Source organism: Dermacentor andersoni, chromosome 1 (assembly GCF_023375885.2).
Source record: "Dermacentor andersoni chromosome 1, qqDerAnde1_hic_scaffold, whole genome shotgun sequence".
Classification (NCBI taxonomy): Eukaryota; Metazoa; Arthropoda; class Arachnida; order Ixodida; family Ixodidae; genus Dermacentor; species Dermacentor andersoni.
Genome location: NC_092814.1, coordinates 165,985,636 through 165,999,714, shown reverse-complemented (window position 1 = coordinate 165,999,714; position 14,079 = coordinate 165,985,636). Strand labels below are relative to the sequence as shown.

Here is a 14,079-nt window from a genome sequence, read left to right as displayed (position 1 = left end):
CATGAAGCAGATCCATATTTTTGTTTTTGTATTTCCTTGATGGATGAAGTATAGTTTATTGCATTGTCAGGTTAGGTTTATATGTCCTTTTGTCAAGCTAATACACATTTCATTTTGATGCACTTGCTTCATGCATATCTTGTAATCTGTGCATGTTCCTGCATATCATTGTGTGGTACAATATTCTCCTTTAATCTGTACTCCACTTTGCTAAAACCCATGTAGTGGCAGTTGCAGCACAAATCAACAAGCAAACAAATGGTAGCTAAATCAAAAAGGACAATTTAAATACTAGTTCAAACGATTATTGCAGCTATATAGTTAAAATTGCTTGGCTAAGCTTGTTGAAACCAAAGGGCATATTCACACTCTGGAACACACTTTCCAATAGGTGGACAACATCTAGTGTGTGAAACATTTTGTCACGTTGCATAAATAGCAACAGAATTTTGGAAACAGCAATAATAGATGATAGATCCAGCAACAAAAAAGAGCAACAAAACAACAGTTAAAAGGTCCCTGAAACGGTTCTAACAAATTTTCTATATGTGTAGGCTGCAGCTAAAGTTAATCATTCATACCACAATTTATGTGAAGTGTCTCATATTAAGATAGGTATGGACGATTACATGTTAACCTCCTCCATAGCCATGCATTTTCTCCTCAACTCGTTTACCGAGTGATCAGGGCTAAGCTCCGCCTTCACTGGCTCTGCGTCATGATGGCACATTGTGTCGTCTACTTCCGGTTGTATAATAGTGCGTGTGCAAACCCTCTCTAACGTCTCCACCCGCTGCTTGGCAGTCGACCACAAGCGAGAGCTATCGAAGCAGCATGCGTTGCGAGCATTCTGTCGCAGCGCTGAACGTGTCTGGTATTCCGGTAACCACAGGCAAGCTAGGCATTTCGACGGATGGGTGGATGCATAAGCTCAAGCTGATGAAGGAACTTTAGCGTAGACGTACGTGAGTGGCCTGATAGGTCTGCACGGTTCAGCTACCTGTTGTTGCAGCGCTTAACCAGACAAACAAAGAGGTAATATTGCTCTAAACAAGTGTAAAAAATGTTAAAAGATTTACAAAAACAATGTGTTAAAGATTACGCTCCTGTGAAAAATTTACACCAGCAGCAATGAATGAATGAATGTGTGGTGTTTATTGGCACAAGGGCCAGGTATGGCCAAAGAGCACCAAGCCAGTGTTGATGAGTTTACAGTGGAGTTATGACTTCTATGAAGTTGATGTGACACGGCTGTAAAGGGGCCTTAAAAAATGGTCGCTGTAACGTGCATAAAGTCTATGTGTAATAAGATTATGGCAATGACAAAAGATGTGTAATTATGAGAATTAAGGTGCATTGCGAAATAATGACATCATATAAAAAATGTATAAGATTCTAAAATTTACTAGAGCACCATGGCCTCGTTAGAGCCCTTGAGACACAAGGGCCTAGAGGCATGTGCTATACAAAACAACTACAGTAAAACCTCATTAAACCGTACCCGCTTAAAAAGTAGTTTCGTTTTAAAAGTAGTAAAGTCAAATCCCCAACTCAGCGGCCATTGAACATAATGGGTTTTGTATCCGCATAAACCGTACCAGCTTATTGCGTACGCATGGGTTAAAACGTAGCGTTTCAACTTTTCGTCGTGCAAACACGGCGGTGTGCCGTCTCCATCAGGACCCGGCAGAACAACAAGCCTCAGAGATCGGAACAACGGCTTCCAAGCGCCCTGTGCATTTGTGCGTGAAGCCACATCAACATCATTTTGACGCCTCAGAACAGTGCAGTATGACAGACGGGTGAAGGTCGAATGCATGCCGGGGGCTCGATTCGAAGCTGTGGAGGAGAGAGCCAAAAACAAACTAAATGAAAACAGAGAGGGAAAAAACCTGGTAATTTTGCACGCTGGGGTGAATGACGTCCTGCAGAATAGGGGGCGAATGCTGGGCAGACAGATTCAAGAGGGAGTGGCGAAATTAAGGGCGACCTCTGAAGCGGTACACATTGCGCTGTGTACTGTCCCAGAGGTCAGGGGACAGGGCCCTTTCATTGAAGAACAGGTAGTGGCGGCCAATGTAATGATTAGGGAGTTGGGGCGAGCCCTCACGTGTGATGTGGTGGAGGTGAACAGAATGATCGGGGGGGAAAAGCTTCCCCCCTTTCGGCCCGGATGGCATTCACTACACTACACCAGCGGGATGGCAGGTAGGAACGAGGGTGGGTCGTAGGGCTGGCTTTTTTGCAGGCACGCAGGGCAACCCTGCATGCCAAAACATAAAAGATAAAGGACAGGGGAGGGGGGGCAGGACAGGAGCACGGAGGAGGAAGTGGAAGAAGAAGGCAGTAAATGTGGGGTTCATCAACATGCAGGGGGGAAGAAATCGGATTAAGTGGGACGAAATAGAAGAACAATTACAAACGGAAAATTTTCAGGTATATGGAGTTGCCGAAGCCCATTTAAGAGAGGAGGAAGAGCCACCATTTATTGCAGGATACACTTGGGTAGGGTGCAACAGAAAAAGGAAAGAACGCAGAGGAGGAGGCCTTAGGGCGCTAGTGAAGGGACAGGACTGGGAAAGGGTAAGGGAGAGCTGCAGTGAGCACATGTGGCTCAAGGGCACCGTAGGGAATGTTGAGACAATCCTGGGAGTTGTGTATCTGAAAACGGGGAATGAGTCGAAAGAGGAGAATGCAAAACATTTCAAATGTATGGCCAAGGACATCAGGGAGTTAGCCATGAAACGGGAGATAATCATCCTAGGGGACATGAATGCACATTTGGAATACTTTGACGGGGCGACAGATGCAACAGGGCAGATGTTAGTAGATTTTTGTGAGGCTCATGATTTTGTAATAGTTAATACTGAAATTAAATGTGACAGGAAGATAACATGGGACAGAAATAACACCCACTCGACAATCGACTACTGCCTAATGTCCCACAACCTGTATGAACGGTTGGGATGTATGGAAATTGATGAGGAAGGTACGATAAGCCTGGGGAGTGATCACAAATGAATCAAAATCAGTTTTGGAAGGACAGTACCACTGGTAGAAGCTAAAGAAAGGAAAGGTATGAGCAAATTGAATGACAGGCAGCTACAAGTGTCGAAAAACATTGAAAGCATGGTATCCAAGCAACCGCAAAGGGCATGGACATACAACGAGTTAATAGGTATTTTTAAACGAGAGCTAGAGAAGGGACAGATTAGGAAACTAGGAAGTAAGCAGGGAAAACATAAACCGAAAAGCTGGTGGGACCGAGAAGTTAAGGAGGCCATAGAGCAACGCAAAGATGTGTGCAGAAAACACAGAGCAGCAAAGAAAAGGGGAGCCACCCCAGAAGAGGTGGAGACAAAATGGGAGGATTACCTTGCAATGAAAAGAGAAGCATTGGCATTAATTCAAGCCAAGATAGCAAAAGTTGGGGTACAGTGGTTGTTAGAGATACGAAAGAAAGACAGAAATGCCTCTAAGAAATTTTGGGAACACATAAGGCAACAGAGTAAGAAGACACAGGTGGTTCAGCACTCACTGACTACACCAGAAGGAACAAAGGTAGAGGGAGAGGAAGCTCAGGAATATATTGGGTTAACAATAGAGGCAGCATTTGCAGAGCCAGTGGGTAGCGAAATGGAGAACAATGACAACAGCAGGACAGAATTAGAGGAGGAGAACGGAGGGATGACAAGTAAGGAATGGGACAGAATTGAACACAAGGTCCCCGTGGGAACAGCGACAGGACCTGATGACATACCTATGAAATTGATAAGCATATTAGGCCAGAAAAGTAAATTAAAATTACCACAACTTATTGAACAAATAGTAGTAGGGGGAGATGTTCCACAACACTGGAAATCAAGCAGAATGATATTAGTCTACAAAGGTAAGGGAAGCAAGGACAACATTAAATCCTACAGGCCAATAACTGTCACATCAGTCATATACAGAGTAGCAATGCAGATGGTGAAAATGAGAATGGAGGAATGGGCAGAACGTGAAGAGATCTTGGGAGAACTGCAGAATGGATTTAGAAGAAACAGAAGGCTAGATGATAATTTATTTGTTATAACACAGTGCATAGAGATAGCGGCAGCCAGGCAGAAACCGCTATGGATAGCTTTTGTAGACATTAGAGGAGCCTATGATAATGTAAACCGAGAAAAGTTATGGAGCCAGTTGAGGGAATATGGTCTAGATAGAAAGATGATTGAGTTCCTACAACAAGTTTATACAGATAATAAGGTAGAGATAACATGGGAGGGGGAAACCACAAAGCCAGCTAAAATAAGAAGAGGTCTCAGGCAGGGCTGTCCATTGTCGCCCCTGCTTTTTATGATTTACATGAGCCAAATGGAAAAGAGACTAGATCAGAGCACAATAGGAACTGACATAAGCTATATGCTGGAAGGGCAGAAGGTAGCTCAAGTACTAGCCGGACTGATGTATGCAGATGATATTGTACTGCTTGCTGACACCTGAGTAGGGCTACAGGAACTAATGAGCATATGTGGAGAGGAGGGAGAAAAATTGGGACTGCAATTCAGTAGAGAGAAGTCTGGGATAATAGTATACAATGAAGAAAGGGGGGAACCATTGGAAATACAAAGCACTAAGATTGATCATGTTGAAAAATACAAGTATTTGGGCATATGGCTGAACGAGGGCAAAAAGTACTTGGAAGAACATGAAAAAATTATGATTGAAAAAGTGAAAAGGAACTCAGCTGTAATGAAACACAAGGCACTACGGAACTATAATAGGTACGAGGTGGTTAGGGGCGTATGGAAAGGGGTTATGATACCTGGCCTCACATTAGGAAATTCAGTACTGTGCATGAAATCGGAAGTTCAGGCATGCATGGAAACAAGACAGAGAAGTGTGGGCAGGTTGGCCTTAGGAGCGCACAGGAACACCCCTAATGAGGGAGTGCAGGGGGACATGGGATGGACGTCATTCGAAGGTAGAGAGGCAATAAGTAAGCTAAAATATGAACAGAGACTCCCAGCACTGGAGGAAAAAAGGTGGGCAGGAAAAGTGTACAAATATCTATACATGAAAAGTTTGAACACAAAGTGGACACTCAGAATGAGGAAGCTGAGGAATAGATACCTACAGCCGAGGGAGGGGGTCCAACGTGGTTCTAGTGTGGGAAAGGAGGTGAAGGAGACGGAAAGAAAAATGTGGGAAGAAAGAATGCTCGGAAAGCCAGCGCTATCTATGTATAGGTCACAAAAACAGGAGATTAAGAGAGAGCTCTTATTTGATAACTCGCGGGGCAGCTATTATTCGAAGCTAGGACGGGGGTTTTGAGAACGAAAACATACAGGGCTAAATTTGAAGACGTGGACCTTTTGTGCACAGCTTGCGGAGCTGAAATGGAGACCACAGAGCATATAGTGCTGAGATGCACAGACCTTTGCCCTACTCTGGCAGAGGGAACAGTGGCAGATATGGAAGGGGCATTAGGTTTTTCCGGGGAACGAGGGCAAATAGACGAGAAAAGAGTGGCAGTAACAGGCGAGGCTAGAGGATTGGTGGAGGAAGTCAAGGGAGAAATAATACCATAAATCGGGGAGATAATGTTTTCTATGCTTCTTTAGATAGTTATTTTGGGGCGAGGAGGGGAGTGAAAACTAGTTTAAGGAGAAGGGGATATAAAGAAAGGAAAAAAAAAATAGGAGGGGAGCAAAAGGCTAGGTGGCGCCAGCCGCCGCCCGTTACAAAGGGTGTAGCCGCCATCCATCCATGTGCCCTATTCTGAGGCGACAGAATAGGACATCTGTTTGCCGTGATCTTGTTGGGGAGGGCCAAAAACCTAACTGTGGCTTTGTAACATGCAGTTTATTATTTGCTTCTGCGTTCTACATGCGTTGCCAGTGTTGTCGCAGTTTCTTTCGTAAGCAAGGCTTCAGATCTGTAACAGGGACAACAGCCGTAGGAAAAGTGGTTAGTGATGTGAGTGATGTGGCCATTTTGTTAGCTAGTACATTACCCTCGATGCCTCGATGGCCAGGTACCCAGCATATTACTACGTGTCTATGTGATAGATAAATACTGCATAAGAGGGAGTAAAGTTCAATGAAAACAGGATTTGTATGCGTTCGTAATGAAATTAACGCTTTTACAAGACTTAACGAGTGTGTAAATACTATTGCTCTGCCGAGTTTTAATTTATTTATATGTTTTGCTGCAGACAGTACTGCATAGGCTTCTGCAGCGAAGATACTTGTTAGCAGGTTTAATACGTCAGATTTAGAAAAAGAGCGACCAACAGCAGCATAAGATACACCAGCATGTGATTTTGACTTATCTGTGTAGAATTCTGAGCAGGAGTACTTCGACTGAAGTTCACGAAAATGCATAGCGATTTCGAGGTCAGGTGCGTGCTTTGTGACCTCTACAAAGGATATGTCACAGTCTATCACATGCCACTCCCAGGGTGGCAATAGCTTAGCTGGAGGCATTAATCAATGTTCGAGAACTGGGACATCCATTTCTTTGCTAAGTTCTCTTGCATGGAGTGACAAAGGAAGTCTCATGGAGGGTCTATTATGAAAAAGTGTTTCGCAGGTCAAGTCGTTTACGGTTGTGAAACAAGGATGTTCTTTATTAGAGCGCACTTTCAGAAAATAGGTGAAGCTGATGTATGTTCTCTGCAAATGGAGTGACCACTCGTCTGACTCTACATATAGACTTTCAACAGGGCTTGTTCTAAATGCGCCAGTGGCCAGGCGGATACCCAGATGATGAACGGGGTCTAACATCTTTAGCGCGCTCGGTGTGGCAGAGTGATATGCTACAGCACCATAATCTATTCGTGATCGAACTAGGCTCCTGTAAAGATTCAAAAGGCACTTCCTGTCGCTACCCCATGTTGTGTGGGATGGGATTTTAAGTAAGTTCATTGTTTTTAGAAACTTTGCTTTAAAACATTTTATGTGTGAAATGAAAGTAAGCCTGGAGTCAAGCATAAGACCTAGAAATTTGTGCTCTTTGTTGACAGGAATTTGTTGTCCGCCTAGTTGTGCACAAGGATCTGGGAGCAGGTCTCTCTTTCTTGAGAAGAGAACACAAGAACTTTTGTGGGGGTTGATTTTAAATCCGTTTTGGTCTGCCCACTTGGACACCTTGTTTAAGCCCTGCTGTACCTGTCTTTCGCACACTATGAAGTTGCAGGATTTGAAACCTATTTGGATATCGTCTACGTAGACGGAATAAAGAATAGCTGGTGGTAATGATGCACGAAGCATGTTCATCTTTACGACAAAGAGCGTGCAGCTGAGTACGCCACCCTGGGGTACCCCAGTTTCCTGTATGAACGTACGTGACGGTGCATGACCTATTTTCACCCGAAATGTACGATTCTCTACGTAGCTCTCTATAATGTTTAACATATTGTTTATTTGATGCCCAGCGCTGAAAGGTCGCGCAGGATTCTGTACCGCCAAGTTGTGTCGTACACTTTTTCCATATAAAAAAATACGGATAATATAGTTTTTTTAGGTTTAATGGCACAAAAGCGACTAAGGCCATGCTGCACCAACCACAAGATATTTAGAAATCAAATGTTAAAGCAGCGAAAGCTGCATTACTTTAGAGTTTGTATAAAAAAACGGTTTCTTCTAGAAAGCTGAACAAGTCAGTGAAGGGCACTAGCAGTTCATCTCCGAGTATTGAGGTGCGGTGTAAAGGTATCTGTAAGTTATAGAGATTCTGTAAAAGCTTCCGTCTCTGTGTTTCAATATGTGGACATGTCATAATAATGTGCATTACTGTGAGTGGTTCATGGAACTTCTCGCAAGTTGGCTGGTTTTCGTTTTGAAGTAGGAAATTGCGTGTCAGGTGTGTAAGCCCGATTCGGAGTCTACATAGGATCACCTGATAGAAGCGTTGCTGGTGACTGCACGACTTCCACTCGCTAAGCAGGGGTTTTATTGTGTGTAACTTGTTATTTATGCAAGAGTCCCATTCTAGTTGCCACTTTGATGCCAGGGCCTTATGAATCGCTCGGATACTGTCTCTGTATGGAAGTGTTGTTTGTGTTATGCCTTCATGTGCTGCCATGAACGCGCATCTATCTGCTGCTTCATTCCCTGGTATCCCAACATGGCTTGGGACCCAGCAGAATCATATGGTCTCCCGTATTTATTATAAGCCACCATGTTTAGGATATCACCAAGCGGGGGTTCAGAAGCTGAGTTAAGATTTAGAGCTCTGAGTGTGCTCAACGAATCGGTATATATGATGGCATTCATCTGCTTGTTGGTGGTTATTTTTTTTACTGCCGTCCAAATCGCATAAACTTCAGCGGTGAAGACTGAAGAAAAATTATTTATCTGAATGCTATATTCCACATTTTCCGTTATGATCCCGACACCTACGTATTCTTGTGTTTTAGAGCCGTCAGTGTAAAATTCCACGTAGCTTTTACACTTTTCTCGAATAGCTAGGAACTCTTGTAATATGTGTTCTTTTGGAATGTAAATTTTCTTTAGATGTGTTAGTGTCCAGTCACATAGCTGTGAAAAGTTGTACCATGGTGGCAATCTTGGTGGCCTTTCAGCAACCTGCAGGGCCTCATGAGGAACATCATAAGTCTGAGAGCATTCTTCGTGTCGTAAGATTAGTGGCCGAATCATGTTCGGTTTGTTTGTGTAGTGTATCAGTGATTTATACTGTGTCACGATGCTGTAGCATATATGTTGTCGTGAGGATCGAATTCGTAGTACATAGGAAAGTGTAAGTAGTGCTCTGCGTTGCTGTAAGGAAGGCTCATTGCAGTCAACATATAAACTTTGGACAGGCGATGTTCTGTAGGCACCGCTCGCCAGTCGTAGGCAGAGATTATGAACTGGATCAAGTCGCTTGATGTAGGACTGCCTAGCTGCACCATAAGCTACACTACCGTAGTCGAGGATGCTACGTACAAGGGACCGGTATATACGTAGTAGACAAGTTTGGTCAGATCCCCAGTGCTTGTGCGATAACACCTTGAGGATATTTAATGCTTCATTTGCTTTTATTTTAGTTGTGTTAATGTGGGCCAGGAAGTTCAGCTTTGTGTCAAATGTTACGCCTAAAAATTTGTGGTCATCTTTGACCGGCAAAGTAGTACCATTGAATGTGAGAACTGGATTGCAGTGTAACCCTCGTTTTTGGGAGAAGAGAACTATAACAGCTTTCTCTGTTGAAAAACGGAATCCATTTTTGTCAGCCCATTGTGTAAGACTATTTATGGTTATTTGTAGTTGCCTTTCGCAAATGGGTAGATTTGAGGCGCGGCAAGCCACTTGCAAATCGTCGACATATATTGAGTGCATAATAGAGGATGGAATGATCTTATTAACAGAGTTCATTTTGATTATGAAGAGTGTCGTGCTCAGAATGCAACCCTGTGGAACGCCATTTTCCGGTGTAAATGTGCGTGAAAGTATTGTGCCGAGACGCACCTGAAATGTTCTAGTTGCCATAAAATCAGATAGACAGTTTAGCATTCTGCCACGCACTCCCAAGTCAGCCAAGTCTCTTAAAATTCCATACTGCCACGTGGTATTATACACTTTTTCTAGATCGAAAAAAAAAAAAAACTGCGAGACAGTGTTGTTTGTGTAGAAGCGCGTTACGTATTTCATGTTCTAGTCGTACGAGGTGGTCAGTTGTCGAGCAGCCCTTTCTGTATCCGCACTGGTGCATGTCTATTAGGCTCCTTGATTAAAGGATGAATGTAAACCTTATGTTTATGACACTCTCGTAAGATTTGGCTAGACAGCTCGTTAACGCAATGGGCCTGTAGCTTCGTGGGGACGTTGCGGGTTTACCTGATTTAAAAAAAGGCGCTACTACTGCATTTTTCCAGTCTGTAGGCATTACTCCTGATTCGCAGACCTTACTGAAAAATTTAAGAAGTGTTTCTGCTGATGCTTGAGACAGGTGTGCCAGCATTGTGTAGTGGACACGGTCAAGACCTGTTGCAGTTTTTTTACTGGCAGAGAGAACCCTGTTCAATTCTTCCATGGTGAGGACGTTATTATAAGGTTCATTTGAAGCCCCAGTAGTGGGCAGTCTCTGTTTCCCTGCCGACTTTTTATATTTTAAGAAAGCATTTGAGTAGTTTGCCGAGCTGGAGACCTTGTAAAAGTGTTCGCCTAATAAGTTGGCCTGGTCCTGTAGTGTTGTTTGTGTGCCTGGACATGTGAGTAGCGGTATTGTGTATGATGTGCACTCTCCTTTAAATTTCCTCACCTGGTCCTACATTTGTTTTGACGTGACGGTATTATTAATTGAAGATATGTATTTTTGCCATGATGATTTCTCTGCCTGTCTTCGAATAAATCGTGCTTTGGCTTTGGCCTGCTTGAAATTTAAAAGGTTGCTATAAATGGGATATCTCCGTAGGATTCCCCAGGCCTTATTTTGTTTCTTTTTGGCTTCGGTACACTCGTTCGTCCACCAGGGATTTAGCCTTTTGCGCACAATACCGGATGACTGGGGTATTGCCTTTTGTGCTGCAGATATTATGACCTGAGTGATTTTTTTGTTGAGTTCGTCAATGCTTAGTTCTTGTGAAGAGACAACTACCACTTTCGTGTTTTCCTTAAAAACCGGCCAGTCAGAGAGCTGTTATTTCCACTGACGTGGCCTAATGACTAAGGTTGGTGGTGATGATAAAAGTTTGATGATTGCGGGCAAGTGATCACTGCCATAACACCTGTCGAGGGCTTACCATTTAAGACCATTAAAAAGAGATGGTGAGCAAAAAGCTAAATCTAAACAATTAAAACTGCGGGAAGTTGGTGAAAAGTACGTCGGGGCACCTGAATTTAAAAGGCAGATATCAATGGATAAGATAAAATCTTCAACCAGCTGTCCTCTTTGGTCAGTTTTGACGCTGCCCCAAAGAGTGCAATGAGCATTAAAATCCCCTACTAAAACAAATGGTTCCGGTAATTGATCTGTTAAATTTTCTAATTGTTTAGTAGTGACGTGGGTGTGGGGTGGAATAGACAGTGAGCAAATGGTGATGGTTTTGTAAGATAGAATGGTGACAGCTATGGCTTCTAAGGATGTATTCAATTGGACATTTCGGGTAGGAGTGCCGCCCTGCACGACTATAGCCAATCCACCTGACAAACGGCTGGAACATTCGTGGTCCCTTCGGACAACGGTGAAACCTTTGAGAATTTGACTATTTTTTGGACCGTGATTTGTTTCCTGGAGACATACTGCAACTGGTGAAAAGCTGTTGATGATGTCTTTGATGTCACCTAGATTGTGTATGAGACCTCTACAATTCCAATGGATAATAAAAGCCATTTTGAAATTGAAAGGTAAGAAATGGCACTATGGAAAGAATAAGAGGTGAGATGTTAGGTGACATGGATTTAAAAAGGCTAATACAAATGAGCGATAACCTTTAGGTTATCGCTTTCTTATTTTGAGTGGTTATTGGTATTTTGTCCCTCTTACCGCGCTCGAGAGAGCGCTTGTCCTTCGGTGTCAATGACACCGGGGTTTTTGTGTCGACCTCGATCGCTCTCTCTGAGGCGCTGGAGGACTGAGAGTTTGGCGCCGAGACACGTGTCTCGGGCCTTGGAGTTTGCTTGATCTTAGGGCCCTGCGGGACTGGTGTCTGCAGAGCCTTTGAAGAGGATGGAGCAGCGTCGGCTGCTTTCATCACGGGGGCGGGAGGAGTCACTGCGGCACCACTGCGCGTGGGCTCGGAGGACTCCGGAGGCCTCTGTGACGCTGCCCCCGCCTGCGTCACATCGGCATAACTTCTTCGCGGAAGATACAAAAGCCGCTTTCTGGCTTCAAAGAACAAAATTTTTTCATTCACAGTTAGTGCAATTATTTCCTTTTCCTTTTTCCAGCATGGGCAAGACTGCGAGTAGGCTGGATGGTCTCCTTTGCAGTTAATACAATATGGGGAAGAAGTGCAGTTTTCAGATTGATGATCATTTGAACTGCATTTAGCACGGGTTGTTTGGCCACGGCATGCATGTGAAGCATGTCCGAACCTTTGGCACTTGAAACACCGTCTTGGGTTCGGGATATATGGTCTGACGTTTACTTTTACATACCCTGCATCCAGAGAGGTAGGCATAATGCTTGTTCCAAATGTAAGTATGACATGTTTTATTGGGATCTCTTGGTCATTTCTGTGGATGACTATTCTTTGTACTTTTGTGATGTTTCACTCCTGGAAACCCTCCAGGAGTTCCTCATCGCTCAGACCAATAAAGTGTTCCTCTGATATCACACCCCGGCTTGTGTTCAGTGTTCTATGTGGTGAAATTGTCACTGTGGCGTCGCCAATACTGGTAAGTTCCAACAGCTTTTGCGCTTGATCTTTGTCAATTAGTTCTAGGAGGAGGTCCCCGCTAGACATTTTTCAAGCTTTATAGGTAGTTCCGATTTTGTCTGAGACACTTGACCACCAGAAAGGGAGAGAGCTTTCTTACTGGTATGTTATTTTCACTGTGGACGACATAGTATTTGAGAAATGACGGGGCGTTGCTCCGAAAGGAGAACTGGAATGGTGCTTCGGTGCGGCATCTTTTCAGATGCCGATTATAGACAGAAGTTTGCGATGCAATAAGAAAATGTGTTTGTTCAGCAACAGCGCCGACCACCCACCACGGGGCCCAATGAGGGGACGCGGCAGAGCTTGCGCACAAGTCTGCACGACGCCAGTTGTACGCCGTCACTATAATCAAATATGGTGTACCCAAGGTAGGATAGCCACACAAGGTTAACCCTTGCCGCCATGGAGAAAGGAAGTAAATAGAAGAGAGAAGAAGACAGGAAAGGCCAGAAAGTGAGAGAGAAAGACGAAGATTCGAGGAGGGAGAGACAGGAAGAGACGACTGCCGATTTCCCCCGGGTGGCTCAGTCCGGGGTGCCGTCTACGTGAAGCAGAGGCCAAAGAGGTGTGTTGCCTCCGCCGGGGGGGGCCTTAAAGGTCCGAACACCCAGCATCGGCTCAACCCCCATGATCCCCCTTTCCCCGGACACGGCTAAGCCGCGCACGGCTACACGCGGGAGGGGCTAACCCTCGTGTGCTCGGGTACGTGGTGTCGCAACACACCAAACACCTGCAGACGCAGACGCCCCTTCTGGGAAATACGGATAAGAAGAATTGTTTGTGCATGAAGGCATCGCGAATGCTTGCTTCGATGCGCACGAGATGGTCGGTTGTAGATCGCCCTTCCCTAAAGCCACATTGAAATGGATCAAGTATTTTGCTGGATTCTAGGAAATGTACGAGATGGCGATTGATCCCTTTTTCAAAAAACTTACAGAGGCAGCTCGTAAGCGCTATAGGACGGTAGCTAGTCAGCAATGAAGTACCTTTACCATGCTTCAAAACTGGGATCACAACAGTTTCTTTCCAATTGGATGGGAGATAACCAGCAGCCCAGATATTATTGAAAAGTGTGAGTAGCGTGATTTGTGTGTCGGAGTGCTTAATCATAGCGTACATGATTCTATCAGGACCCGGTGTAGAACTCTGACAAGCTGATAGGGAAGCTTTAAGTTCAGCCATGGTAAAAGGACGGTTATAAGGACCATTTCGGATGCATTTCCGATTCAGAGGCTTAAGTTCTTCTATTGCTTTACGTTTCAAAAAGTTATCCGAATAGTGAGTGGAGCTAGACACGCGCTCAAAGTGTTCACCAAGAGCGTCGGCCTGCTCTTCCAACTTATTTCCCTCTATATCAACAAGGGGCAACAGATGAATTTGTTGTCCCTTAAGTCTCCTTAGTCCATTCCGTACTTTTGCCTCCTGTGTGTACTAGTTAATGCCGCACAAGAACCTTTCCCAGCTTGTCTTCTTAGCTTGCCATCGCGTTCGTCTTTCCTGCGATTTAATGTTTTTTAAATGCAACGGCAGCAACAGTAGCAGCAACTTTGTTACTGCTACTGTGCTTGATTGAGCTCTGTACCAAAAGGTGGCTGCGCCGTGCGGACCATTCATATTTGCGCTTCCGCTCATCCCGTGAAACGGCATGGTCAAATGGCCTGGACCAGTCCCCTTGCGCTTGCGTTTACCCGAGCACTGAACTTGCGAAA

General features: G+C 44.4%; 1 protein-coding gene across 2 annotated transcripts in view; it reads right to left on the bottom strand.

The window, feature by feature from the left end:
* LOC126547065 (beta-catenin-like protein 1) overlaps positions 1-14,079 on the bottom strand; it is a 156,746-nt gene that overhangs the window by 99,920 nt on the left and 42,747 nt on the right. The window lies entirely within an intron of this gene.